The 25,694-nt window shown below is 26.4% G+C and overlaps 1 protein-coding gene across 1 annotated transcript in view; it reads right to left on the bottom strand.

Moving 5' to 3' along the window:
• Window positions 1–23,645, bottom strand: part of LOC109605288 (chondroadherin) — a 183,612-nt gene extending 159,967 nt beyond the window's left edge. Inside the window, exon 1 of the mRNA XM_020021892.2 lies at window positions 23,373–23,645. The gene's annotated coding sequence lies outside the window, so the exon portion shown is untranslated. The remainder of the gene's footprint in view (window positions 1–23,372) is intronic.
• Window positions 23,646–25,694: the final 2,049 nt, after the last annotated feature.

The raw sequence follows: 25,694 nt of genomic DNA on the forward strand, positions 1-25,694 counted from the left end.
GGTTTTATTTGCGGAAATCCAATATTTGAGAATAGCTTTATGATCTTCAGTTAATAAAAACATTTGAACTCTGAGTATTAAACTTACAATCATATAAGTGACATTGTAAGGAATTTGTACGATACATAATTTGTCTAAGCTGAAGACAATTAAGTTTTAACACATACGCAATACAACAATACTTTTTATATTCAGTCTGATTCATTGTTCGTTGTACATTATTTTCTCTCTTGTCACATTTTCACTGTTCACAAAACATAAGGTTTTATTTTCAGAAATTCTATACTTGAGAATGGCTTTATAGTCTTCTGTTAATATAAACGTCTGAGCGACGTATATTAAAATTTCAGGTATATGGAAGGATATATTTTAGAATATTCTATTATATCATAAATTGTGAAAAAGTTATGAAATGGCATATAAATCACTGGACATAATTTTTTAAATATATCTTATAATTTATTCATAAACCGTTGCCATTTATAGAAGATTTTAAACCTACTTTATACGAGCAACATTTTTATTTTGAGAAACTCAATACCTCTTTCATATATTACGAATATAAATTAACTCATTGTATTCAATGTTTATTTATTATATTTTCCAGACAAATGCTACAAAAAGTCCAAATACGCATAGACAAAATTCAGTATTGAATGGTTGGATTTTAATGGTATTTATATAATAAAATGAGCTTACCAGGAAGAAAAACAAAATAATGGAATTCCAGGAATAGGTAATAAGTCTTCGGATTCAGGAAATAGGAAATTCATGTCCTTAATATTCGTATTATGAATATTTACTTATCTGCTGTGGCGAACGACTGTATGGCAATATTTCATAAAAATCTCTTAAATTTGGATTTGTCATTTAACTAATATTTATCAATTATACAGGTTGATCACTGGTTTATTAACGAAAGTGACATTTTCATGTTCATATTAACAGAGAATAATATGAAAAAATATTTTGTGAGTTTAAAATAAGGAAGTTATTGACATTTCGATTGTTTGTAATACAGACATTTTAATTAGTCACTCCATTTGTGTATATATTCTGAAAATTAAATTTGATTGAAATTGAATTACCTTATATAGTATATTCTTTATATAAATTTTGTTTTATTTTTTACATTTAATCCAATACCATAAGATAATAAAGAACAAAAGTAGGAAAACGTTATAAAATCATATTTATTTCTAACATTTTAATATTTATAATAAGTGTTTGGTGAAAAGAGAATTGAACACTATGTCAATATGTTTGTACAATATTATAAAATCATTATTATTTTTTGTAATTAAATCAATAAATTAATAATTCATGAAAGTGTTACAAAGTACACACTTAGAAAAGATAATTGCCTTAAAAAGTAGCATATGTTGACTGAGGACGATATTATGCGTGGATGGTGTTTTGGAAGAGTTTTAAAAAGTCCATTACCTTTTTAGCCCACAAAGAAAATGATATATAACAGCCCCTTGACGAGAATTGTTTTCGGAGGCCAATGGCTGAAATTCATAGATTTCGCCAATGATAAGAATAACAAAGTGGTCTTTTATCTTGACGGTATTTGGCTTGTCTGATTATTTCCAAGTTGGAGTTAGTAATGGAACAAAAAACAAATACAAACGTAATCTCTACATGACATTCTGACAAAGTAAATATCGCAATTTAATATTCCTGTACCTCTGTATATTGGTTTGTTTGTACATCCCCTACCTACCGGGTTTTTTTTTTGCACTGTTTCCACAGACTTTGCACAGTGACATCAATAAATAAATCGAAACGACCAATAAGGAATCCTATAATTTTGTTTTTCTTTATCAATGACAGCCAGTTCAGTGAGTGAGCTGGGGCGGATCTGCACAATAAAATTGGAACAGTCATAACGGCCGCATTGACGCCTCAGAATGAATAACTAATTAATGTGAGATACTTTTTTTTCGATTTTCTTTGTACCTCCGACTCAAAGGCTAAAGGATCAATTGGTTTTCCGACAAATCTCTTTATTGATATGGAATAAAAATCACGTTTTGAATTGGAAATAATACATGCGACGCATGCACATATTATACGACAAAATGAACAATAATCAGTGTATAATACGGCAATTTGTCTCCATTTTATTCATTTTTGTTTTTTCTTAAGCTGTTCCTAAAAGCAATTTTGTCAACCCATATTTACCATTTTTATAATAAAGTGATTTGGTAGTAACTTTAAAATGTATCATTTATACGTTAATCATTAATTTGTTTATGTATTTTTTCAAAACATTTCATAATTTTCTTGTGTATTAAAATACTTTGAATTAATACCAAAAATTCTAAAAAAAATGATTTATTAGAAGCTATATAAATTATTTTCATAAAATACCAGTACGATAATAATTAAAAGTTGACAATTAATATACAGGGTGTTTCGCAACTCATCCGACAAATTTTAACCACATACTCACTGTTGTTTAAGATTTATCATATTTTTTAAAATGGACTTCTTATGTAACATTGAGTATGTGGCTAAAATTTTTCGTTGTGAATCACTTTGTATATACATACATTTTAAAATAATATGATAAATCCACTACTTATGTAGTATGTGGTTATATTCATTATTTTACTGGTTTTCATGAAAATAATGGATTCTAATAAATCATTTTTTAGAATTTTTGGTATTAGTTCAAAGTATTTTAGTATACAAAGAAATTATGAAATGTTGTAAATACATAAACAAATTAATGATAAAATCACTTTACATATATAATGGAACACAACTTATCCGAAAAATTTTAACTACATATTCACTGTTACATAGGAAGTACATTTAAAAAAAATTATAAATCGATTACTTATGCAACCGTATGTGGTTAAAATTTGTCGGATAAGTTCGGAAACACCCTGTATAGAAGGTTGCATTCAAATCAATGGGAACAATTTCAAACAGCTTTTATAGATGGATTGAATTATTTTTTATCTCGTTTCCTGTTGCTCTATTAATTTTTTTTCGTAAAATGGACTTCTTATGTAACAGTCAGTATGTGGTTAAAATTGTTCGGATAAGTTGTGAAACACCTTGTATATTAAACATATATTTTAAATCATTAAATAAATAGGAGAGCAATAATTTATTTTTCGCAATTAAACTATTATCATTTATACCGAAATAAACTTAATATTAGCACGCAAAATATTTAATTAAACCAATTAATTAATCCATGCTTTGGTTTTAATAATATTATTTGTAACATTTACCACTAATTGTAATTAAACAAAAATTGCTATCTAATTGAATTACAAATATCCGACTATACAACTGTTAATGGCATAAATGCATTTTAACTTTTACACCATTTGATCAAAAATGATTGACAGCATTGCATGCACGTTTTGTACGACAAAATCAACGATAATTAGTTATAATATCTTAATTTGTCCTTATTTGATTCATTTTTATTATTTTATTACTCTCCTGTAAGCAATTTTGCCCAACCATAATTTTGTTTTATTATGTACTTTACAACCCCTTCTCAAATTTCTTATAATTTATAACATTCTTAAAGTAATGTTGGGTATGTCTTATTCCACCCTCTTAAAATAATTTTATATAATCAAATTAATTTTAATGTTTATTTTATATGCTAATTTTTAAATCAACTCCATGTTCAATATTTTTGTTACCTATTAAAATATTTTGAACATAAAAATACATCATCAGATTATATAACTATTTTTTCGTAAAGACCAATAAGATATCTAATAATTAAATAATTAATTATTGTATGAAAAAATGTTTTATTCTAAATAATAAAATAATTAAGAGGACAGAAATTTAATTTTTAAACAATTTATTTTCGCTAAAGTAAACCTATTATATTAGCACACAAAATATGTTGGAAATATAATTAAACTAATTAATTAATTAGTTTGGTTTTAATAATATTATTTGTAACATTTACTGCTAATTGTAATTAAACAACCGTTATATAATTGATTTAAAAGTATCCAAATATACAATCGCTAATGACATAAATAAATTTTAATTTTTATACCGTGTGGTTGAAAATGACTAACTTTAAATAAATTAATCATTGTGAATAATTTAGTAGCCTTGTGGGTGATCTTAAGTTTTCTGTGTGGTCAATCATTTGTGATCCCAAAGTAGTTTCTCCCTGTCTGATTTGATTGGAAATTTGAATAAATAGTTCATGACTTATTCGTAAAGTAAAATGGAACCATTCAGGTAATTTTGGGTTTTGCCACAACTGCCGTTCGACACAAGGGGAAAGCCCTTTCCTCCTTTATCCTCTAATAGACATTTTACAGTTTTGGGATAAATCATGGCTGATGTTTTACTACTAAATAAAACATTCAATAGCGTATTTTTAAAATTTTCCTCGTAATTTTAATTTGCTGAATATACGGATAAAACTATTGGAAGTCTGTATACAATTATTAATAATGTACGTGCATTTATTCCCGCGAATTAAGCGTTCAGGCTTTTCCCGTATTAGCATGCTTTTGGCCATTTGCGGGGGATAAATAGTGAAAAATACTTTAGAATTTATGGCCGACCGGATAATATTAATGATGCCAATTTTTTACATGTTGTAATTTGAATTCTAATTAACGAATTATCTGGAAAAATAAATGGTTTTAACGGACGGGCATCCTATTAATTAATAGGAGGGTCGGCTTAGATTTATTTATTAAGATAAAATCGAGGCAATGGGGGAAAACGGCATCAAATGCTTTTCTTGTGCCCGAAAAAAAAAAAAATACGAACCAGTACGCAATCAATCAAATAGAGTCATGACAGAATGCTATTTTCGTGAAACACAATTGTCAATCGCGAAAGAGGAAAAAACAACGTTTCTACTCCGGCATTGCCGAGATCGTGCAATCGCAATGGATTTTTCAGATAAAGTTCAATTATGAATTGCCACTGCAAAATACTAAAAATGTAATGCATTAGCTAATTAAGCCGCCTCAATTTCATTAAGCAATCTACGTATTATATTGTTCCAGACTTAATATTCGCAAGTGTTTATCTGTAGCTATTAAATAAGGGCATTAATTATTATTGCAAATTTATTATTCAATTTGCTTGCTGCATTCATTTCTCAAATTCTGTTATTAACATCGAAATCAGCGTTTCATTGTGTTGACGTTCGTGGTTAATGGGCTCTTGAAATAGGGGGGAATCAAAAAAATTAACCTGAAATTTTAAAATTTTGAGATATGTGTAATTTTTTTTTCAAATAGAAACCAAAATTGATTTTATCGAAATTTTTTGCTAACTTTATTTGACTTAGTATACATTAATTATCTTAAAAGAATAGTACAATTCTTAAAATTTTGAGATATAGTTATAAGTACATTTGTATTTAAAATTTAAAACAGTAAAGTCTTCCTTATTTCATTTTTGTCAAACATTGAAAACTTTCTGGAAGCTCTATTTAAAGTATTGTGTGCAATAATAATGTATGTACCATAATATAATTGTAATGTACAATAATATAAATTACTTATCTCAAAAAATTAGGTAATTTTTAAAATTAAGATATTGTGTACATAACTGATCTTTTTTTGTTTATTTTAACAAGCGGTTAAAACATTTTACAAACTCTTGTTAATGTGCCATAAACTAATTATCTCTAATTTAACTTAAAATTTCGAGATAATATGTATAAAATTTTTATTTCAAATAGAAAACAACTTATTTTTTTTCTCTTTTTTGACGAACATTTAAAACTTTTTACAAGCTCAATGCAATTTAATATAAATTACTTATCTCAAAACAATGTATAATTCTAGAAATTTCGAGATAATATATGTGCAAAATTTTTATTTCAAGTAGAAAACAACTGATTTTTCTTCTCTTTTTTGACGAACATTTAAAACTTTGTACAAGCTCAATGCAATTTAATATAAATTACTTATCTCAAAAAAATGTATAATTTTAAAAATTTCAAGATAATATATGCAACATTTTTATTTCAAACAGATTTTTTTTCTGTTTTTTGACAAATATTTACAACTTTCTACAAACTTTACTTAATAAGCTACTTATCTCAAAAAATGTACTTTTGAGATAATATGTGCATAATTGATTTCTTTCGGTTCTTTTAACAAACAGTTAAAACATTCTACAAGCTCTACTTATCTCTAAAAATTGTATAATTCTAAAAATTTCGAGATAATATGTACAATTTTATATTAAATAGAAAACAGTTTATTTTTCTTTGTCTACTTTGACAAATGTTTTCAAAATGGTCAAAATTTTCTATAAAATCTATTCAACTCAATATAAGATATTTATCTCAAAATATATGTAATTCTTAAAATTTCGAGATAAGTGAAAAATTTTTATTTCAAATAGAAACCATAATTGAGTTTTCTTTGTCTAAAATGTCCAAAAGATTCTGTAAGTCCTGTTCAATTTAATATAAGTTAGTTATTTCAAATAAATAATTATTAATTTTTCGAGGTAATATGTGCTTTTTTTCAAATAAAAATATTAATTGATTTTATTTGAAAAAAAGAACTCAAACTTTTCAAAAATATATAATTATTATTTCTGACAGAATTATAACGATATTTCTGGTAAATTTAGAGATATTTAATATTGAGTCTAAAGCCTGTTATTTTAATACTTGAGCAAAATAAATTTAACTGGTGTAGAATATTTATTACCCACGCATGTAATTACCTAATCCAGACCAGGTGTAACGTTTTGTTGGACTGATTTTGAACGTTTCCAATAGGATTTCATAGGTATATTTCTGTACATGATGTATGTTCCATAACAGTGAAAGATTGAGGTCAGACATATACGGAAAGGGATTTACTAATAATTGGAAAACATTCATATCACTTCACGGCATTTACATTAAAATCTATCACATGGACCAGTTGTTGTACTGACAAAAACCATGCAGATGAAAATTTAAATGCATTAACTAAATCCCCCTACTATATTTTCAATTTGAAAAATCGTTACATCGTTAATTTTATGACAGTATATCCGCATTTAGAATATCAGCTTTACAGTTTTATAAATAACCAAATGTTTTATGATTACAAAAGGTATGTAATATTGTTTAAATCCAATTATTATCAAAAACATTAAAATTTTATTAAGTTATTTTTCCCGGTGCAATTTAATAATTGCATTCGTATACGTGTAATTTAATTTTTTACATCATGGTTGCTGCCAGTTAATAAATTTACAATTTACAGCCAAAAATTCCATTTTTTTTAAATAAATAATTTAGTTAATATAAAACTGTTGGCTTGGGAACACTCATCAAATTTTAACTAAACTATTTCTATTAAAAACTAATGGAAAAATATTCCTGCTACAAATTGTTATTGCCTTAGAACTATAAAGCTTAATAAAGACTAATTTTTCTTCTGTACTGTATCATAAAGGAATTGTATTAAAAATCCTTTAATTCCGATGTTCATTTTCATCTTGTTACAAGAAAATCCCACAAAGAATGTGGTGCATTACAACAAAACATTATTATTTGTTTCTCTTACTTAACTCCAGAACAAATTACATCTTTGTAACAAACAATAACAGGTCGACACTAGCTCAAATTACCAATACAGATTAATTGAATTTTTCCTTTTACAATTGCACGCTGTGTAATAAAAATTAATAGTACTCTGCATTTTAAATTATTTTGCTGCCCAAAGCGATGCACACTCGCGTACAATGGATGGAGCGCAGAAGGGTTGAAACACATGGGGTTAAAATTTCTCATTGACTTTAAAATTTTAATCGTTTAATTATTGTGTCAAATAAAATATTCCAACACAGATTCATTTTTTTTTGTGTGTGTGTGTGTGTGGATCGTGTCTTTTTGAAATGAACCACCCTAAATAAATACATCCTAATAGTTTCAATTAACTAGAAAACCTTGACAGATAAACGAAAATAAGGAAGGAAAGCTTTTTATCTTAGTGTCGTGGAGTGAAAGCATTTTATAACATGTGCTTTCTGAGTACTTGTGTAATGTAACACACGTCTGAACATAAAGTGAACTGAAATATAAAATCATTACTGCCTCGGTTAATCTGTAATGATAATTAAACACAAAACAACAGTATTTCATATTTAAATTCGTGTTGTTGTCTACATTTTATAGCAATAGAAATACAAGGAACAGTCTCCATCATACTTACAATTAAGATTTTACAGATTAAAAGTTCTATCTCGTTTAGGCACGATAACAGCGAGTTTTTTTTTGAATGTTATTCTTTTTAATTAAAAACTAAGTGTCGGAGTTTCCTTTGGTTAGTTGATTGTTTTCTTTTGATTGCCTCGGCGGGGAGGTATCTGAAGGAGCAGGAAACAAACAATATTTCATAGCCATTAAAAAAAGGGTTTTGTAAATTATAAGGGTTTTTTTAAAAAATAGTCTGCACCTCTTCTTTATTTTTTAATGTTTTTGAGAAAAATAACGTCGGGTTGTAAGTTGATGGTTTAGCGACTGAATTCAGTGGTCCCCGGGAGGGTTAAAACAGTAATTGAGCAGATTGCTAGGAGGATTGCACTTGATTAAAACAAGAGGACCACCTCGAAATCATTCGGACTCCCCGCTTTTATACATTAATTCTCTTTCCACCCATACAAAACGATTAAAAACAAACTGATGTTTGTGTTTCCCATATAAAATGGCATGGTTTGTAAAATATGGAGTTTGTTTCTGCCTCTTTGCAGCTGTTCAATACCATTTGTATTGATATACTCCACAAAATTCATGTATACACCACTACATATGACAGCTTTATTAATTGCACACAACCATAGAATGTCAATTAAAAACATTATACTTGTGCAATACTTATTGAGGCCATTTCATGGTTATAATAATTTTGTGTTGTGGTTTTATTATTATTAATATATTCGTATATAATGTCCATTGTTTAAATTTAAATTAATGTATGTAGCTTTTTGTTTCAGTTTAAACTGAATAAATTGAATTAAATTACTATATTTAACCTTCAAAGCTCACATTTACTTTAGATTACTATACAGGGAGGTCGTAAAAAGTCCGTCCCTCCTCTGATAACTTTTGAATGATACAAGATATTGAGATACAAGATTGAAAATTGGTTGAATAGTTACAAAGTAATGAACAATCATTAACTATAAAACTATTTAATGTATATTACTAAAAATTCGATATCTCGACTAAAAATAGATACTACAGGTTACAGAAGACAGTTTTATTATCTCGTTACTTCTGAATTGTTGGTTGAGCTTATAATAGTTATGTGGGGGAGGGAGACTTTTTACGACTTCATTGTATACTTAAACTATGTACCTTATAATAAAATTAGAAAGTTTATAATCAAAAAACTTAGATTTAGATCACAATCACTGACTAAAATTTATCATAAAAAATAATTTGATATTTGATAAAATTGAATAGTTGTGAATAAACAAACGTAATGTGCTTCGTATTATTTATGTTTCTGTGTTCATTAATTAAATTTCCTATCAAGAATAAATTAATTAATAACAATTTAAATTTGTACGTACTGTGTGATAACTGGAAAAACTATTTTCCGGAGTAGGTGCCATCAATACCCTATTCCGAGTGTTACTCATGCGTGTTCAGTGTGGGAAATTAACATCATGTCATTTATGATGCCATATTTTGACATCCGAAGCTGCCAGCCGGTGCAGTTACTTGTCCCCCCCCTGATTTGTATTCGAAATTTTGTTTACCTTTACAAATGATACCGTACAAAATAACTTAACTGAAAAATGAAACTAAACAATTTTTGAATAATTTACTTTTTAAATTAATTCCAAATGGTGCTTTCGAAAGACTTGAAGTGAATATGAAATAAACTTAAAAATTGTACGCGAGGCGGAATGGTTGTCAAAGAAGCGGTATGATCAATCATTTTTAAATCTACGTACAGGGTGTCTCAAATATGCTGATTGTAGCTGTTATGAGTACTTCCATAACAAATAGAGAAAGTTGGACAAAGAAATACCACATTCAAACAAATATATTTACGTTTTGTGGTTCAATTTAACAAGAGTAAGAATTTATTTTTATTTTACTAGTTCAGTGAGGAGAAAGAAACATTGTCCTCCAGACAAAAGGGAAATAATAATTAGTATGGAACATCACGATATAAATATTGCTAAAAACTTAAAATGCTCCTGAAATTTGGTTTATAATGTTATTAACAAATATGAAACAATACGCTCAATTGAAAATACAATAAGAAAACTCCTGAACATCAAAACTGAACTCCGGACACTTAAATTTTCACTTTTCAGGACAGTTTTTGCTTCTTCAGTTTTTTTTTGCGGAGATATTACTTTATACACACATATTGGTATGATTTAGTTGTTATACTATTATAATGTTATTAACAAATATGAAACAACACACTCAATTGAAAATACAATAAGAAAACGTCTGAGTGTCAAAATTGAACTCCAGACACTTAAATTTTCAGTTTTCAGCTCAGTTTTTGTCTCTTCAGACTGAAAGAATGAATAAATAAATACAAAATCATTATTTTATTTTTAAAAATATTATTTTGTTAATATATATTGTCAAATTATGTCCTGTCAATATAACAAAGACATATGACACAATATTCTTATGAGTTTTTTTGCGGAGATATTACTTTAAACACACATATTTTTATGACTTAGTTGGACAAAGAAATGCCACTTTCAAATATATTTACTGTGTGTGGCTCTATTTAACAATTCTTTTAAAAGTAAGAATTTTTTCTTATTTTACTGAGTAACTAACTCACTTTCAGTGAGAAGAAAGAGACTTTGTCCGCCAGACAAAAGGGAAATAATAATTAACATGGAACATCAGGGTATAAATATTGCTGACATAGCTAAAAACTTAAAATGCTTCTGAAAATTGGTTTATAATGTTATTAACAAATATGAAACAACTCACTCAATTGAAAATACAATAAGAAAATGTCTGAACGTCAAAACTGAACTCCGGACACTTAAATTTTCAGTTTTCAACTCAGTTTTTGTCTCTTCAGACTGAAAGAATGAATAAATAAATATAAAATCATTATTTTATTTTTAAAAATTTTATTTTGTTAATACATATTATCATATTATGTCCCATCAGTATAACAAAGACGTTTCAATATTCTTATGAGTTTTTTTGCGGAGATATTACTTTAAACACATATTTTTATGACTTAGTTGGACAAAGAAATGCCACTTTCAAATATATTTACTTTGTGTGGCTCTATTTAACAATTCTTTTAAAAGTAAGAATTTATTCTTATTTTACTGAATAACTAACTCACTTTCAGTGAGAGGAAAGAGATTGTCCTCCAGACAAAAGGGAAATAATAATTAACATGGAACATCAGGCTACAAATATTGCTGACATAGCTAAAAACTTAAAATGCTCCTGAAAATTAGTTTATAATGTTATTAACAAATATGAAACAACATACTCAATTGAAAATACAATAAGAAAACGTCTGAACGTCAAAACTGAACTCCGGACACTTAAATTTTCAGTTTTCAGGTCAGTTTTTGTCACTTCATTCTGAAAGAATGAATAAATAGATATAAATCATTATTTTATTTTTAAAAATATTAATTTCGTTGTATTTTGTTTGAATAAGCTTTAAAATAATTTACTTACTTATAATACATGAAATTAAAAAAAAATCAGGGAACCATGAAAAAGCTTTCGTGCAACAATATGTTAAAGTTATCAAAAAGACTAAAATTAAGCATCTTAAATTACCAACAAATTAATGAACTGGCTTTTAGTCATTTTTTAAATCGGCTATTACAAGAACTTCCGTAGCTGAACTAATGAGGGTCCATTATTTCAGCTGAAAAAAAAACTAAACCCCAAGATATCGTGTTTCTTTCAGTTTCAACCATATGTACACAAGTAATTATAATTAAGTTACATCCTCCTGATAGAAAACAGATTTATTAGTAGCAGTTCACAAGTAATAAAATATCTAGAAACAAATATAGTAAAGACTAAGAGCCATTTCATAAATTGCGATTTTTAACAGAAATGTAAAGACACTCCTAATCAGTGTCATGTGAATTTTTAGAATTTAAGAGCGTTTCAGTTGCAAGATTTTAAGCTTTTCAGTTTTTAGACTCGCTGACTTGACTTTTGTCCCGTCAATCTTTTGTCGTGTGTAATTTTTTTTTTCAGATTCCGCTCTCTCGCCAGCATCGCGAACGCCTCACAAAGAAATCAGATACGCGTATATGCGGCTTGTTTTCCCTAGGGTGCACTAATCACTCACTAAATTATTTTATTTATATACCACAAACTCCTGCCATTGTGTCAACTGCATGCTGCCAGTCTTTCTAAAAATATCTTACAAATTCACATTAATAGGAATGTTTAAGTTAGAGCTTCTCTACATCATCTACTAATAGAGTTATTGGAAGTGATTCAGTAGCGTAGCAACAAAAGAATTTCCCCATTTAAATAAATAAACATGCTCGTAATATATTATCGGAATGATACGAGTGCCTTGTATTAAAATAAGGAATTTAGACGGTAACCGGGAGGTGAGATACACCAGCATTTCTGAAGAACTTTCCAAACTACATCTTTGATCATTTTCCTACAAGACGTGTTCTGTTTTTTCGTATTATGCATATAAAGCATAACTTACTTGAAACTTTAATGATGCTTAGTTACACGCCGCTTTTGAATCTGTTTAGAATTCAGTATACGAATTAGTATTATACTTGTTCAGCCGTAAAAGTCTGGTGCTTTTAGTATTTAAAAAAAAAAAACAAAAATTTAAAAACCAATAGTAATAAACGTAACTTTTATAGTCGCATAAAAGGTTATTGATGTATAATAATATAATAATAAAGCATTTCTATTTAAATATTAAGGATTTGGGGTAATATAATTATAATTACCTCTTTTCAATAAACCAGCCCTAAAACCTAACTCAAATACCATCAACGTAAAATAAATTTGGCTGTATAAATTTTACGGTTAACTTTGTTTTTATCTAAAAAGTTTTATTATATTCCAGCTCTAGCAATTTCATACAACCACTTTGAAATTATTTTAGGCTCGGATGGTGGGGAAGAAAAAGCCAAAGTAGTAATTTTGATAAACCTTTTCAACGCTAAATCTATCAGTAAGGGATTTCTTGAATTGCATAGGCAAAGTACGAAGCCTCAATGTAGAGTCCCGTTAAGGCCACTTAACAAGCATATACCATTAAGGTTAATTAAGAAGCTATTTTATGGCATAAAATCAATTCAATCAGTAAATGATGTCGATGTTGCATTTAGTTTAATTATTTTTATGTTTAGAATTGTTGAATGAAATGTTTCCAGTTGAAAATTAATTGGTCGATATCTCTATATTGTACCTTTCAATCATTTAATCAGAAGAGAATCTTAAATATTTAGAAATATAAATTCTGCACATTTTAAATATTATTATTATTGTTTAGTTTTATTGAAATTTATAAATGAGTCACTTAATATTTTAATAAAAGTATAGTCACTATGATTTAAATGATAAAATTAATAAAATAAATAGAGGGTCATAAACATGACGACCTTATGATGACTTTATAATTTTATGACTTTTTGTTTAAATAATAGTATTAAATCATAATCACTATGATATTAATATTTTTTAATTAAATTTTGTTAATTGTATAAAAAGTCAAGAGTGAGAATTTTTATTTTTTAAAAAGTCACATATTTGATGATTTTATTATGACTTTGTGTATGGTACGATTTTAATATGTATTTTCTTTTGTTTATTGTGTAAAAAGTCATAAAGAGAATCTTACCATGACCATGAATAATTTTATTATTTAAGTTATATGAATTTAATATAGGTTTTTTTAATATGATTTTAATAGTTTTATTTTTTAATAAAATTAATATTAAGTCATAGTCATGACGATTTTATTATGACTTAATGGTTTTAATAAGTTTTTTTTTAATAAAAGCATTAATATTTTTTAATTAAATTTTGTTTATTGTGTAAAAAGTCATAAACATGAGAATCTTATCATGACTTTAATAATTTTATGTTTAATGATTTTAATATACGTTTTTTTTTAATATGATTTTAATAGTTTTTTTTATTTTTTAATAAAATTAATATTAAGTCATAGTCATGACTATTTTATTATGACTTAATGATTTCAATACGTATTTTCTTTTTAATATGATTTTAATAGTTTTATTTTTTAATAAAATTAATATTAAATCATAGTCATGATGATTTTATTATGACTTAATGATTTTAATACGTATTTTTTTAATGAAAGCATTATTTTTTAATTAAATTTTGTTTAATGTATAAAGAGTCATAAACATAAGAAATTTATGATTTTATATGATTAATATACACTTTTTTTCTTTTTAATATGATATTAATAGTTGTATTTTTTAATGACTTGGTATGATTTTATTATGTATTTTCTTTTTAATGAAAGCATTGAATACTGTAATTTTAATATTTTTATTTTTAATTTAAAAAAATAGTACGTCATTACAGAATATTAATATTCGTTTTTTAATAAAATCATTAGATTTGGCTTAATTTATCTTTTCGACTAAAAATCTTAAACATACAATTAACTATATTCACAGCAAGTTAAAAAATCAAATGTAGCATGTAAATTAATTAGAAATACAACGTGGAATCATTAATTTGGTGAATACTAATTATTTCAGCAATAAAATAAATAAATCAGACTTCCATGATATTTTAACAACTACATCTTAACCATTTTCTATAAATTTTATTAGCTTGTACTGAAAATTCGTAATACATTTATAATTAAAATGGTCCTTACCCAACGCCAATTCCCAACGATTGTTTAGCACCTGTAGTAGGATTTTTATTTAATTAAACTTCTTTGTGAATCTCATTTTAATTACGGGCTCTAATTTAAACATTTTTTTCTAATTGTACGTAGAACAGTCAAAATAAAAACCATTAGAATATTATTTCAAACATTTTAATGAATAAATATTACTTGAGTGTAGTTGAAGCAGAATTAATTGTATTTTGAGCCTCAGGGTATAAATACAAAGTATCGCGTATATCAATACAAGGTGAATGTAAAGATAACGAGAAAACTTAAGGGAGTATTGTGCAAGAATTAGACAAATTTACATTTTACATTGCTAAAGATAAAAGTTTGTGGAACATTTCCATTTAACAGTAACAGGGATCTTAATAACTGGGTTATAAATGGATGTAGGTGGGTACGACAGATATTTTTCCCTTTGATAGTAAATTTTTAGACAGTTTTTTAGTGCCGCTATGGTTTCTATGTGTGTATTTTGACAGTAATTCCGCCAATTAACCTTCCATTCCCTTTATCCCACAAAGAAACCAGACCAACATATTTTTGTGTTAAATTGAGTTCCGTGACGTAAAAGTGCCTCGTGTTGGCGACATAAAAAAATTATCAGGTTCCGTAACGGTGCATTCAAAAAGTAATATATGCTTTATTCTATCAGACCCAATATTGTACCAGAAAAATGGGGGGATGGAAAAACAGTAATTGGTGTTAAAATCACGGACAAAGCTTTATTGCCTTTTGGTAATGATTCATTACTGATGAAATGAAAGTTCAATGTAGATAGTGTTAATAACAGTAAAGACGACATGGTCGGAACGGAAGTGACTGAATTACAAAAGAAGGCGATAAGATTATTTCGGTACTCATGTTATCTTTAAATACATGCCGACCAGTCACAAATATCATACACACCAAAAGATTGACACCTTCCGTGTTTACTGAGCTGTGACTGGTCAAAACTTGACACACATAAATATGTGTCTTGTACGCCAATGATTGCTAAATTTTCTGGCATCGGTAGGTGGTCCAACACGCACATTAAACCGGAAAATTGCTAAAAATGAATCCACCTAGTCAAAGTACAAGATAAATCACTGCTGTTGCCTTACAAAAACATTATGGAGTATGAAATTGTAAATTTAATTTAATGACATTTCTTAATAGGCTTCTAAATATACAACTATAATTGCTTTGTTTTTATCAAAATTCAATTTTCGTAATCATGGAGCTTGTCAAATAATTTTCATATGTATAAGCGTTTTCATTAATTCACTTGAAGGTTTATATATATGTTATATTTAACAGTTTTTTGTATTTAATAATTTTAAATATATTCCAGCAAATTAAATAGATAAAGGGCAACAGTAACTTCCTGACAGTAGCAGATAAATTTTGTTTCTAGACAAAAGAACTCAACTCCCTCTGTTTATTTCCACAATTTTCATCATTTTATAAACATTCAATTATGATAAAAGTATATACAAAGCAAACGTCAGGATTCATTTGTAAAAAGTAGTAATAATGACTTTAATAATTTATATTATTTATTTTATTTAATAAAATTAAGAAAATCAATAGTGGTTCATAATTTTATCATAATTAAAAAAATATATTGAACATTTTATTGATATTGTCACATATTATCTATTTTTTATTTTATAAAGTTTAATAATTTATGTTTTTAAATCACACTGTTATATATCGTTTATTTTTTATTAAAATCAATAGAAGAATAATTATCATATGATTAATGATGTTTTTAATAATTTGTTTCTTTCATAAAAACAATTTAATCATGACTATTAATTTAAGTATATTTTTATATGGTATTGTAATATATCATATCATATTTATTTATTTATTAGTAATAAATAAAAGTAATAACGATGACTTTAACAATTTTATTTTTTTATATAAACTTTCATAATTTGTATGTTTTTATATATCACTTCATTTTTTAATAAAATCATTGATTATATGTTTTTAATATTTTTTTCTTTTATAAAACAACATATTTATTCATAACAATAAAAATTTAATCATGACCGATAATTTTTCTGTGTAATTGTAATATGTTATTTTATTGTTTACTATTTTTTGTGTCATATCGTTTCTTTATTTAATAATAATATAAATACAATAATGTTTTTAATATTTTTTTTCTTTTTTAGAAAAATATTTAGTTATAATAATAACAATTTATTCATGATTAATCATGTATTTATATTTTTATATCATATTCTAAGTTTCTTTATTTTTAATTCATTTTATTTTTTTAATTTTTAATAAAATGATAGTTCCTAATAATGAAGTCTTTAAAATTCTTATTTTTTATTTAAGTTTAATAAAAAATATGTTTTTATATTATATTATATTATCATATAATCATAATTGTAATATATCATCTTATTGTTTGTTATTTTTTATTTTTCATTAAAATAATAATCATAAAAATGATAACTTTAATATTTTATTTTCTTTTATAAACTTTAATAATTTGTACCTTTTTATATGATATTGTGTCATATCGTTTCTTTATTTATTAATAAAATAAATACCATCATGATTTTAATATTTTTTTTTAGAAAAACATTTAATGATAATAATAACAATTTATTCATGATTAGACATATATTTATGTTTTTATTCTAATTTTATTTATTTTATTATTTTTTTTAATTTTTTGATAAAATGATCGTAACAGTGAAGACTTTTTATATTATATTATTATATATCGTTTTAATAAAATTAATAAAAAATAAATATGATTGATAATGCTTTTAATATTTTTTTCAGTTCTGAAAAAAGCATTTAGTCATGATAATACTAATAATTTAATTATGACCAGTAATTTATGTTTTAAAAAATAAAAAAAAACATAATTTAATTTTAAAAATCATTCCGTTTTTTATTTTAAAATGTAACTATTTTTTATTTATTTATTAATATTATTATTAAAAAAATAAATTATATAATTATTATAATTATTATATATACATTTTTCTTATTATAATTTTAAGAACAAATTATTTCTGTAATTATTAAAACCGTACACAAAGTCAATTTTGAGAAAAAAATTATCGGCGACCAACTAAACTGTTTATTAATATAATTTTTACTCTGGCCGCATCGAAGTTAAATAGGGGCAGAACTTTAATTAGTGATTGATTCAGAACTTTTTCCTGATTGAAAGTTTATTCTTAAATAATATAGTTGGTTTAAATATTTAATGAGGTTAATTATAAATTTAATTAACTGTTCATTATTGATTTAATCTTTACTTGTAAGTTGTTAAAACTTTTTTTTTTCAAATTGCCTCTTGGTAAGATATTAAAACTTAATCGAAATTGGCAAACAAAGTTAGTTTGGAACTTATTAGCAAAAAGGTGTGAAAGAGAAACTTTAACTACTTACATAGAAATTTGCGTTACAACTAATTATAAGCAGCATCACAGATTTAAATAAAAAATCTTAATACTACACGATTATCTTTTATTTTCAGTGTATGTCATAAAGATAATTACAAAAAATGCCTTTTGTCTTTGTGGGCATATTTGTTGTTTCCATTGTGGCATCAGCAATTCTAAACAGAGGTACAATTTATTTGTTCTCCCACAAATTAAACCGAGGCAAAAAATTTAACCGACCATAATGTTTTCGGCAACTTAGAGGTAATATAAACAAGTAAACATGTAAAATTCTCACATTCATTGCCTTTAAGAAACAAGAAGCCGGCCAAAAGATCTCTTTATTGTTTTTTTGTGTTAATGATAATCACCCCGAAATGCAGATGAACCAGATAAAAGGGAAATAAATTAAAGACACCAGAGGGAAGCCACACTTCAATTAAAAATTGTTAGATATTCAATTTGAGCACGTTCATTTAAGAAAAAATAATAACACTTTGTTTGTGTATCTAAGCGTCCGCCACAATCGGTGGCGTAATTAAAAAATGCGATAAGACGCTCCTCTTTATTAATCGGATTTTTCGTTGCCAATTATTGTGTGCACGCATTCGCCATACTTGCAAATTTTTCGGTGCAAATCGATAATTTTAACGCACTTGTAGCGGGATAATATTTATGGCTAATTTATAATAATTTATATTGAGTCGGTGAATTCATTAAATCGCTGAAAATTGATGATGTGTATAATGGGGCTTTTTAATAAATTGTTCCGATAGCCTAATAATAGATGTTTAGTAAATAGAATACTAATTTCGACTCTAAAAACTTTTCAGTTGGAATGCTACATAAAGTAAATTTCAATTTATGATGCAAATTGGCCTTTTGAATATCATGCATATTATTACAATAATGTTCTGTTAAAAAGCTAAAAAATAAACTGCCATCAACGTATTACAATTTCTGTCCACCAAACAGAAACACCGCGTATTTATTTAAACTGGCATTTCTTTTTATAAAATAATTTATTGCCGACATTCCGAAGGTATTATGCTACCCCAGAAGTTTCATTATAAATTTAAGCTGACATGTTGTCATTTCAGGGCATGGTGAAGTCATTAAAACCACAAAACCAATAACAAAACTACGTTTTTGATAAGTTCATCTTCTCTCCGGATGTCTTAAATTTATTAATTCTTCGACTATACAATTTATACCGTACTTTGATGTCAACCAAAAAAAAAAAATAATATAAAATTTACTACAATGCAGTTAATATATTTTTATTAAAACTCACTGTCAGCCTTTATCGTATAATATGATGTCAGCAACGTCTTATGATGTGTTGTCTAGGTTCACTGTCAGTATTTTACCCAGAACAAGACACAAAGTGTTTGTTTGGCATTTTTAATTAAGGACGCCTTTTAATCTAGGATCTGTTTGGTGACAAATGTAATTATCGTCATTCCCGATGGTAAATAAAGTCGCCCATATTTTTTATATTACTATAATTTTTTACACTCAACTCCCACTTTGGTTTTTATTGCATTTATCTGTTAAGATGTGTGTAGTCTTTTATTTCACGTTTTATCCATTTTTCAATGGCGACGATAATTATTACCGACTTCGTTTTCTTCTATTCTTCTAATTAATCAATTCATTATTGAACATCCAAATCTCTAATTTTTACCACTTATTTTAGAAACACCTTGTATATTATTGGGCTAGTGACATATTTAAAATAAATTTATCCCTTTTGATCAAGGAATAAAATGTTAAATTTGTCTCTGAATGTCAAATAGCCACTTAACGTATTAGTTCTATCAATTAGTTTAATTGATAGTGTCAACAAGAGGTACAAGATCAATTATATTCTGTTACACTATGTACACTAATGACACTACTAAATTATACACCTTTAGAAATATTTTAGTGTTCACTAAGCTGTTTAAGTCAATTTCTACTGTTCTCTGATATTTTAAATGATTTAGTTAGTTTAATTGATCAAAAGATAAAATTTTGTTAGAAAAATATAATATCCAATATTTTTTATGATATTTGAGTAACCATTTTAAATGATGCTAAATTCAATGAAAAATAAATTTTCTCACTCACTTTTTTTAATCTAATTCATTAAAATATTTTTTGTTATTAGTTATTTTTAATGAAAGTAATTAATTTACGTCTTCTTATGTACAGCAGCACATTATATTGATAATAATGCTTAGATTTATGTGTTGCATTAATAGACACGGTCGAGAATTGTATGGATTTTTGATTAAACAAACTTTTGAGTATGCTGATCATTATGATCAACTGGGAGTTCCACTGTCATATTTTTTTTAATTAGGCGACGTTCCGATTAGTTTAATCTCTAATCGTTTTCAGACGAATGATTGAGCATCTATTCTGTATTTGACACCTATAATCATTACATTAATCATTAGTGTGTGTAGGTTGGATAAACACAAAAATGGTTATGCTTAAAACAAACTCGTGTTCAATGAATTTAGTTCAGTAAATCCAGAAAAAAAGCAACATGCACAATAAAAAATTAAGAGCGTAAATTGAGTCCGCCATGTATTTATTTTATTGAAATAAAAAATATGATTTTATTCGTTTATTAAAAAGGTAACAACAATTTGTATTTTAAAAAAACTTTCTAAATAAATAACTCAAATAAGTATGTTTTACGTGATGTATAAAAAATATTTAAAAGCGTTACAACAACAGCGAAAATCTTAAGTAAAATTAGGTGCACAATTAAAAGTAATTTTAAACAGAATAAACAGCAGGAATGGCGAGAAATCGCGGCATCAATTATTATATTGTTCAGGAAAAAAAAATTATAAGGCAAAGTAATTTTCCTCCAAACTTCAAACGTAAAAATAAAAGTACTTTTGTTCTTTAATTCGCTTTCGTTGCAAATTTCTTTTTCCTTTGATGTTTTCTTATATGGAATAACGCAATACGAGTTAAAATTTCTACAGTTTTGTTATATCTGGATGCTAAGAGCAGAAGATATTGCAATCAAAACACTTGTGATAATTAATGTTTACAAATCAAAAATGCCTTTGCATTGTTAATTGTATATGCAGCAGTTGATGCATATTAAAAATTTACATTAAATATAGAAGTTTTTCAAATTTAATGTAATACTAGTTAAAATTTCTTATTTTTTTATCTCGGAACACTAAAAGCAAGATAATAATAAATATGAATAAATTGCTGCTTTTGTATTTTTAATAATAAAAAATTAATAGCAGGACTTGCAGGAATTGATTCATAATCAATAGGTGGCATAAATATTAAAATTTCCTCAAATCAGAAGTAGTAATAAAAACTAGTTAAAATTTCCTGATTTTTGCTATATCTGGACACCAAGAGCAAGATACTGGCATTCAAAATAATCGTAATAATATAGTAATAAATGTGAACAAATTGCATATGTTTTTGTACTTTTAATAATAAAAAATTAATGTCAGGACTTACAGGAATTGATTCATAATCAATAGATGGCATGAATATTAAAATTTCCTTAAATCAGAAGTAGTAAAAACTAGTTAAAATTCCTGATTTTTGCTACATCTGGACACCAAGAACAAGATATTGACAATCAAAATATTCATAATAACAAATGTTAATAAAGTACAACTGTTTTTGTATTTTTTTTATTAATAAAAAATAAGTGGCATCAATTTTAAAATTTCCTCAAATTAGACGTAGTAGTAAAACTAGTTAAAATTTCCTGATTTTTGATATATGTGGATATCAAGAGTAAGATACTGGCAATCAAAATACTCGTAATAATATAATAATAAATGTGAACAAATTACATCTGTTTTTGTACTTTTAATAATAAAAAATTAATGCCAGCACTTGCAGGAATTGATTCATAATCAATAGATGGCATGAATATTAAAATTTCCTTAAGTCAGAAGTAGTAAAAACTAGTTAAAATTTTCTGATTTTTGCTATGCCTGGACACTAAGAGCAAGAAATTGACAATCAAAATACTCGTAATAATATAATGATAAATGTGAACAAATTGCATATGTTTTTGTACTTTCCTCAAATCAGAAGTAGTAGTAAAAACTAGTTAAAATTTCCTCATTTTTGCTATATCTGGACACCAAGAGCAAGATATTGACAATCAAAATTTTCGTAATAAAAAATGTTAATTAATTACAACTATTTTGTATTTTTATTAATAAAAAATTAATTTCATGACTTGCAGGAGTAGATTCATATTCATAGGTGGAATAAATTTTAAAATTTCTTCAAACTAGCCGTAGTAGTAAAACTAGTTAAAATTTCCTGATTTTTGATATATCTGGACACCAAGAGCAAAATATTGGCAATCAAAATACTCGTAATAATATAATAATAAATGTGAACAAATTGCATCTGCTTTTGTATTTTTAATAATGAAAAATTAATGGCAGGACTTGCAGGAATTGATTCATAATCAATAGGTGGCATTAATATTAAAATTTCCTTAAATCAGAAGTAGTAAAAACTAGTGAAAATTTCCTATTTTTTGCTATATCTGGACACCAAAAGCAAGTTTTAAAATTTTCTCAAATTAGAAGTCGTAGTAAAACTTTTTAAAATTTCTTGATTTTTGCTATATATGGACACCAAGAGCAAGATATTGGCAATGAAAATACTCATAATAATAAATATTAATAAATTACAATCGATATTGTATTTTTAATTATAAAAAATTAATGGCAGGACTTGCAGGAGTTGATTAATACTCAATAAGTAGTATAAATTAAAAAAATTCCTCAAATTAAAAGTGGTAGTAAAACTAGTTAAAAGTTCCTGATTTTTGCTATATCTGTACACCAAGAGCAAGATACTGGCAACCAAAATAAATGTTAATAAATTACAACTGCTAATGTATTTTTAATAATAAAAAATTAATGGCAGGACTTGCAGCAGTGGACACCAAATGCAAGATGATGATATTGTACTTTTAATAATAAATAAAATTTAATGTCGCGACGTACATCAGTTGCTGTATATTCGATGCGTCGCGTAAAGTTGAAAGTTTCTTCCTCCAAAATATATAAAATTGCACAGTCCACGGACAACTTACCAACTCAAATATGCAGAAAGAGCAGAAAATCGGCCAGGATTCAGAGACACTTCACACATGAGACGGGGACACGTGCCACAATATCTAGATAAAAACGGTCGACGATGTGGATGGAGGCGCAGCGAAAGACATCAAAACATCAAGAGATCGGACCGGTGTTGGGGAGTCGGACCGTTGCCGACGTCTGGTGCTGGAGCGCGTCACGCGGAAAACTGCGACGACGAGAGAGCGAAGCAGAACAAAACTGGCTGGCGTTTGGTCCGTTTGCGACTGTCCCCGCCGAAGGAAATGTTTCGACTGCCGAGCGCTCGGCCAATTCTGCTAGCTGCCTGCAGCCTGCTTGCCGTTCGCCCGTTCACCCTATCCACACGATTTTTACCCCGTGGTCGCTGCGCAACTCAAATATCGTACGATTTTTGGATTTTCGCGATTTTCTAAGTGGCGAATTTTGGTGCACCCCGTTTTTAGTGTGCCAGGCTTACGGGGGTAATAGAAATTTAATAGGCAAAGAGTCTCAAAATTGTCGTTTATCTCTTGAGATAGTGGATTTTATATAACATCAAGTGAAGTCATAATGTTATATCAAGAGAGTAATATAATACCAATAAACATTTAACTTCCACTGGTAAATTAATACTTAATGTTTTATTAAGTAAGTAGTATGTTATGTCATTAAACTTGTAAACTATTAGTTTAGCATCGAATATATATTCAAAATTAAATTGATATCCACTGAAAATAAATATAATACATATGGTAAGTAATAAGCAATTTTAAGACCTCCTAAATAATATTATTTGTAGTACCAAAATAAATACGTTCTCATTTGAAATAAAAAATAATTTGGCCTGATTTTGGTTCTCAATACCAGATAAAATATTCTGATTTTTACTGTATTTGGACACCAATATAATGATTTTACGTTAGTATAAATAAAAAATGAAAAGAATTGAAAATAAATTATTAATTTTGACACCCTGTATCTCCGTAATTGTTGCTAAGGTGCTAATGCAAATAGATTTATTTTTCCCTGTAGAATTTGTGGTAAAATTCAGTACAGACGAAGAGTATGTATTTTTTGCCCTTTCTTATTATTTGATTAATTATTAGTAAGAATAAATTACTAGTTTAGATTATTTTTATAAAATTTCTTTAGCAAACAAATAAATAAGTTCTTTGTAAATAATCAATCACCTGAACTGTCACAAAGAGTCATTTGGAACAAAATTTGGGATATTTGAGGTATTGTCAATGTAATACCAAATATTTAAAAAAATATCACAAATAATGTGTAATTAAAAATAAAATTCTGATACGATTTTAAAGTAGATAATTTACATATTTTATTTTTTTACTTTTAAATTTTCCCTAATCTTTCAGTTTCATGTTATGTGTATAAATAAAGAGTCATGTGAATAAAACTGAATAAATATGCTTATTAAAATTTTATTTGAAGGAAACAAAAAATATAAAAGAACAATGTCTCATTTGGCAAATTTGTTTAAATTAAAGGAAATATAAAATATTAAATTGTAAAATTACTATAAAATATAAATCTTTGAACCCTTTGTACCAACAATTTATCATACGTATCCTTTATATGTAATTAGAATAGTAGATAAAAAATTATATATGACAATGAGTCAATAAAATTTATGTATTAACAATAAATTGAGAATAAAATCGTTATATACATTAAAAGTTTACACATATCTATAAAATTAATAAGCTTTATAGTGCTTTTATATTCTGCACAAAATGTGTATTATAAAATATTTTTTTTTCTAAACAGTAAGAGTAATTCAAATTAAAACAACCGATGTACATGATGATTTTTTTGTGTTATTTGTTTATGCATAAAAATGAACAGCCCATCTTTGAAAACCACATGAATCATTTATTAGATTGTATTGTGCCATTAAATCTCACACACGCCCTTAATACATTTGCTAGAAATGTCACCCCGACATCTCTCCATAAAATATAATTTACTTCCTGCAATTAGGCGCCACGCAATATTACTTTTTCTATTTCAATCATGACAATTGTGGCAACAAATTAACTTGTCGTTTTAGTTGCTAAAGATTTATTTTTGTAAATTATGCAATATTTTACATTATTACTTATTCCTTTTTGATTAATTAATGTATTGATTTCAGTTTATGTCATTTATTATTACTGTTCAGTGTTCTGGTATTTGTTTATTGGTTGTTTTGGCAGACAAATTAGTAATAAATAAATATTCACGTTCCTTTGTTTTAGTGTTTTTATCAGTAAAATTTATTAATGTAAATTTGTTCATTATCATTCCTAAAATAGGTG

The sequence above is a fragment of the Aethina tumida genome, chromosome 1 (genome assembly GCF_024364675.1).
Source record: "Aethina tumida isolate Nest 87 chromosome 1, icAetTumi1.1, whole genome shotgun sequence".
NCBI lineage: Eukaryota > Metazoa > Arthropoda > Insecta > Coleoptera > Nitidulidae > Aethina > Aethina tumida.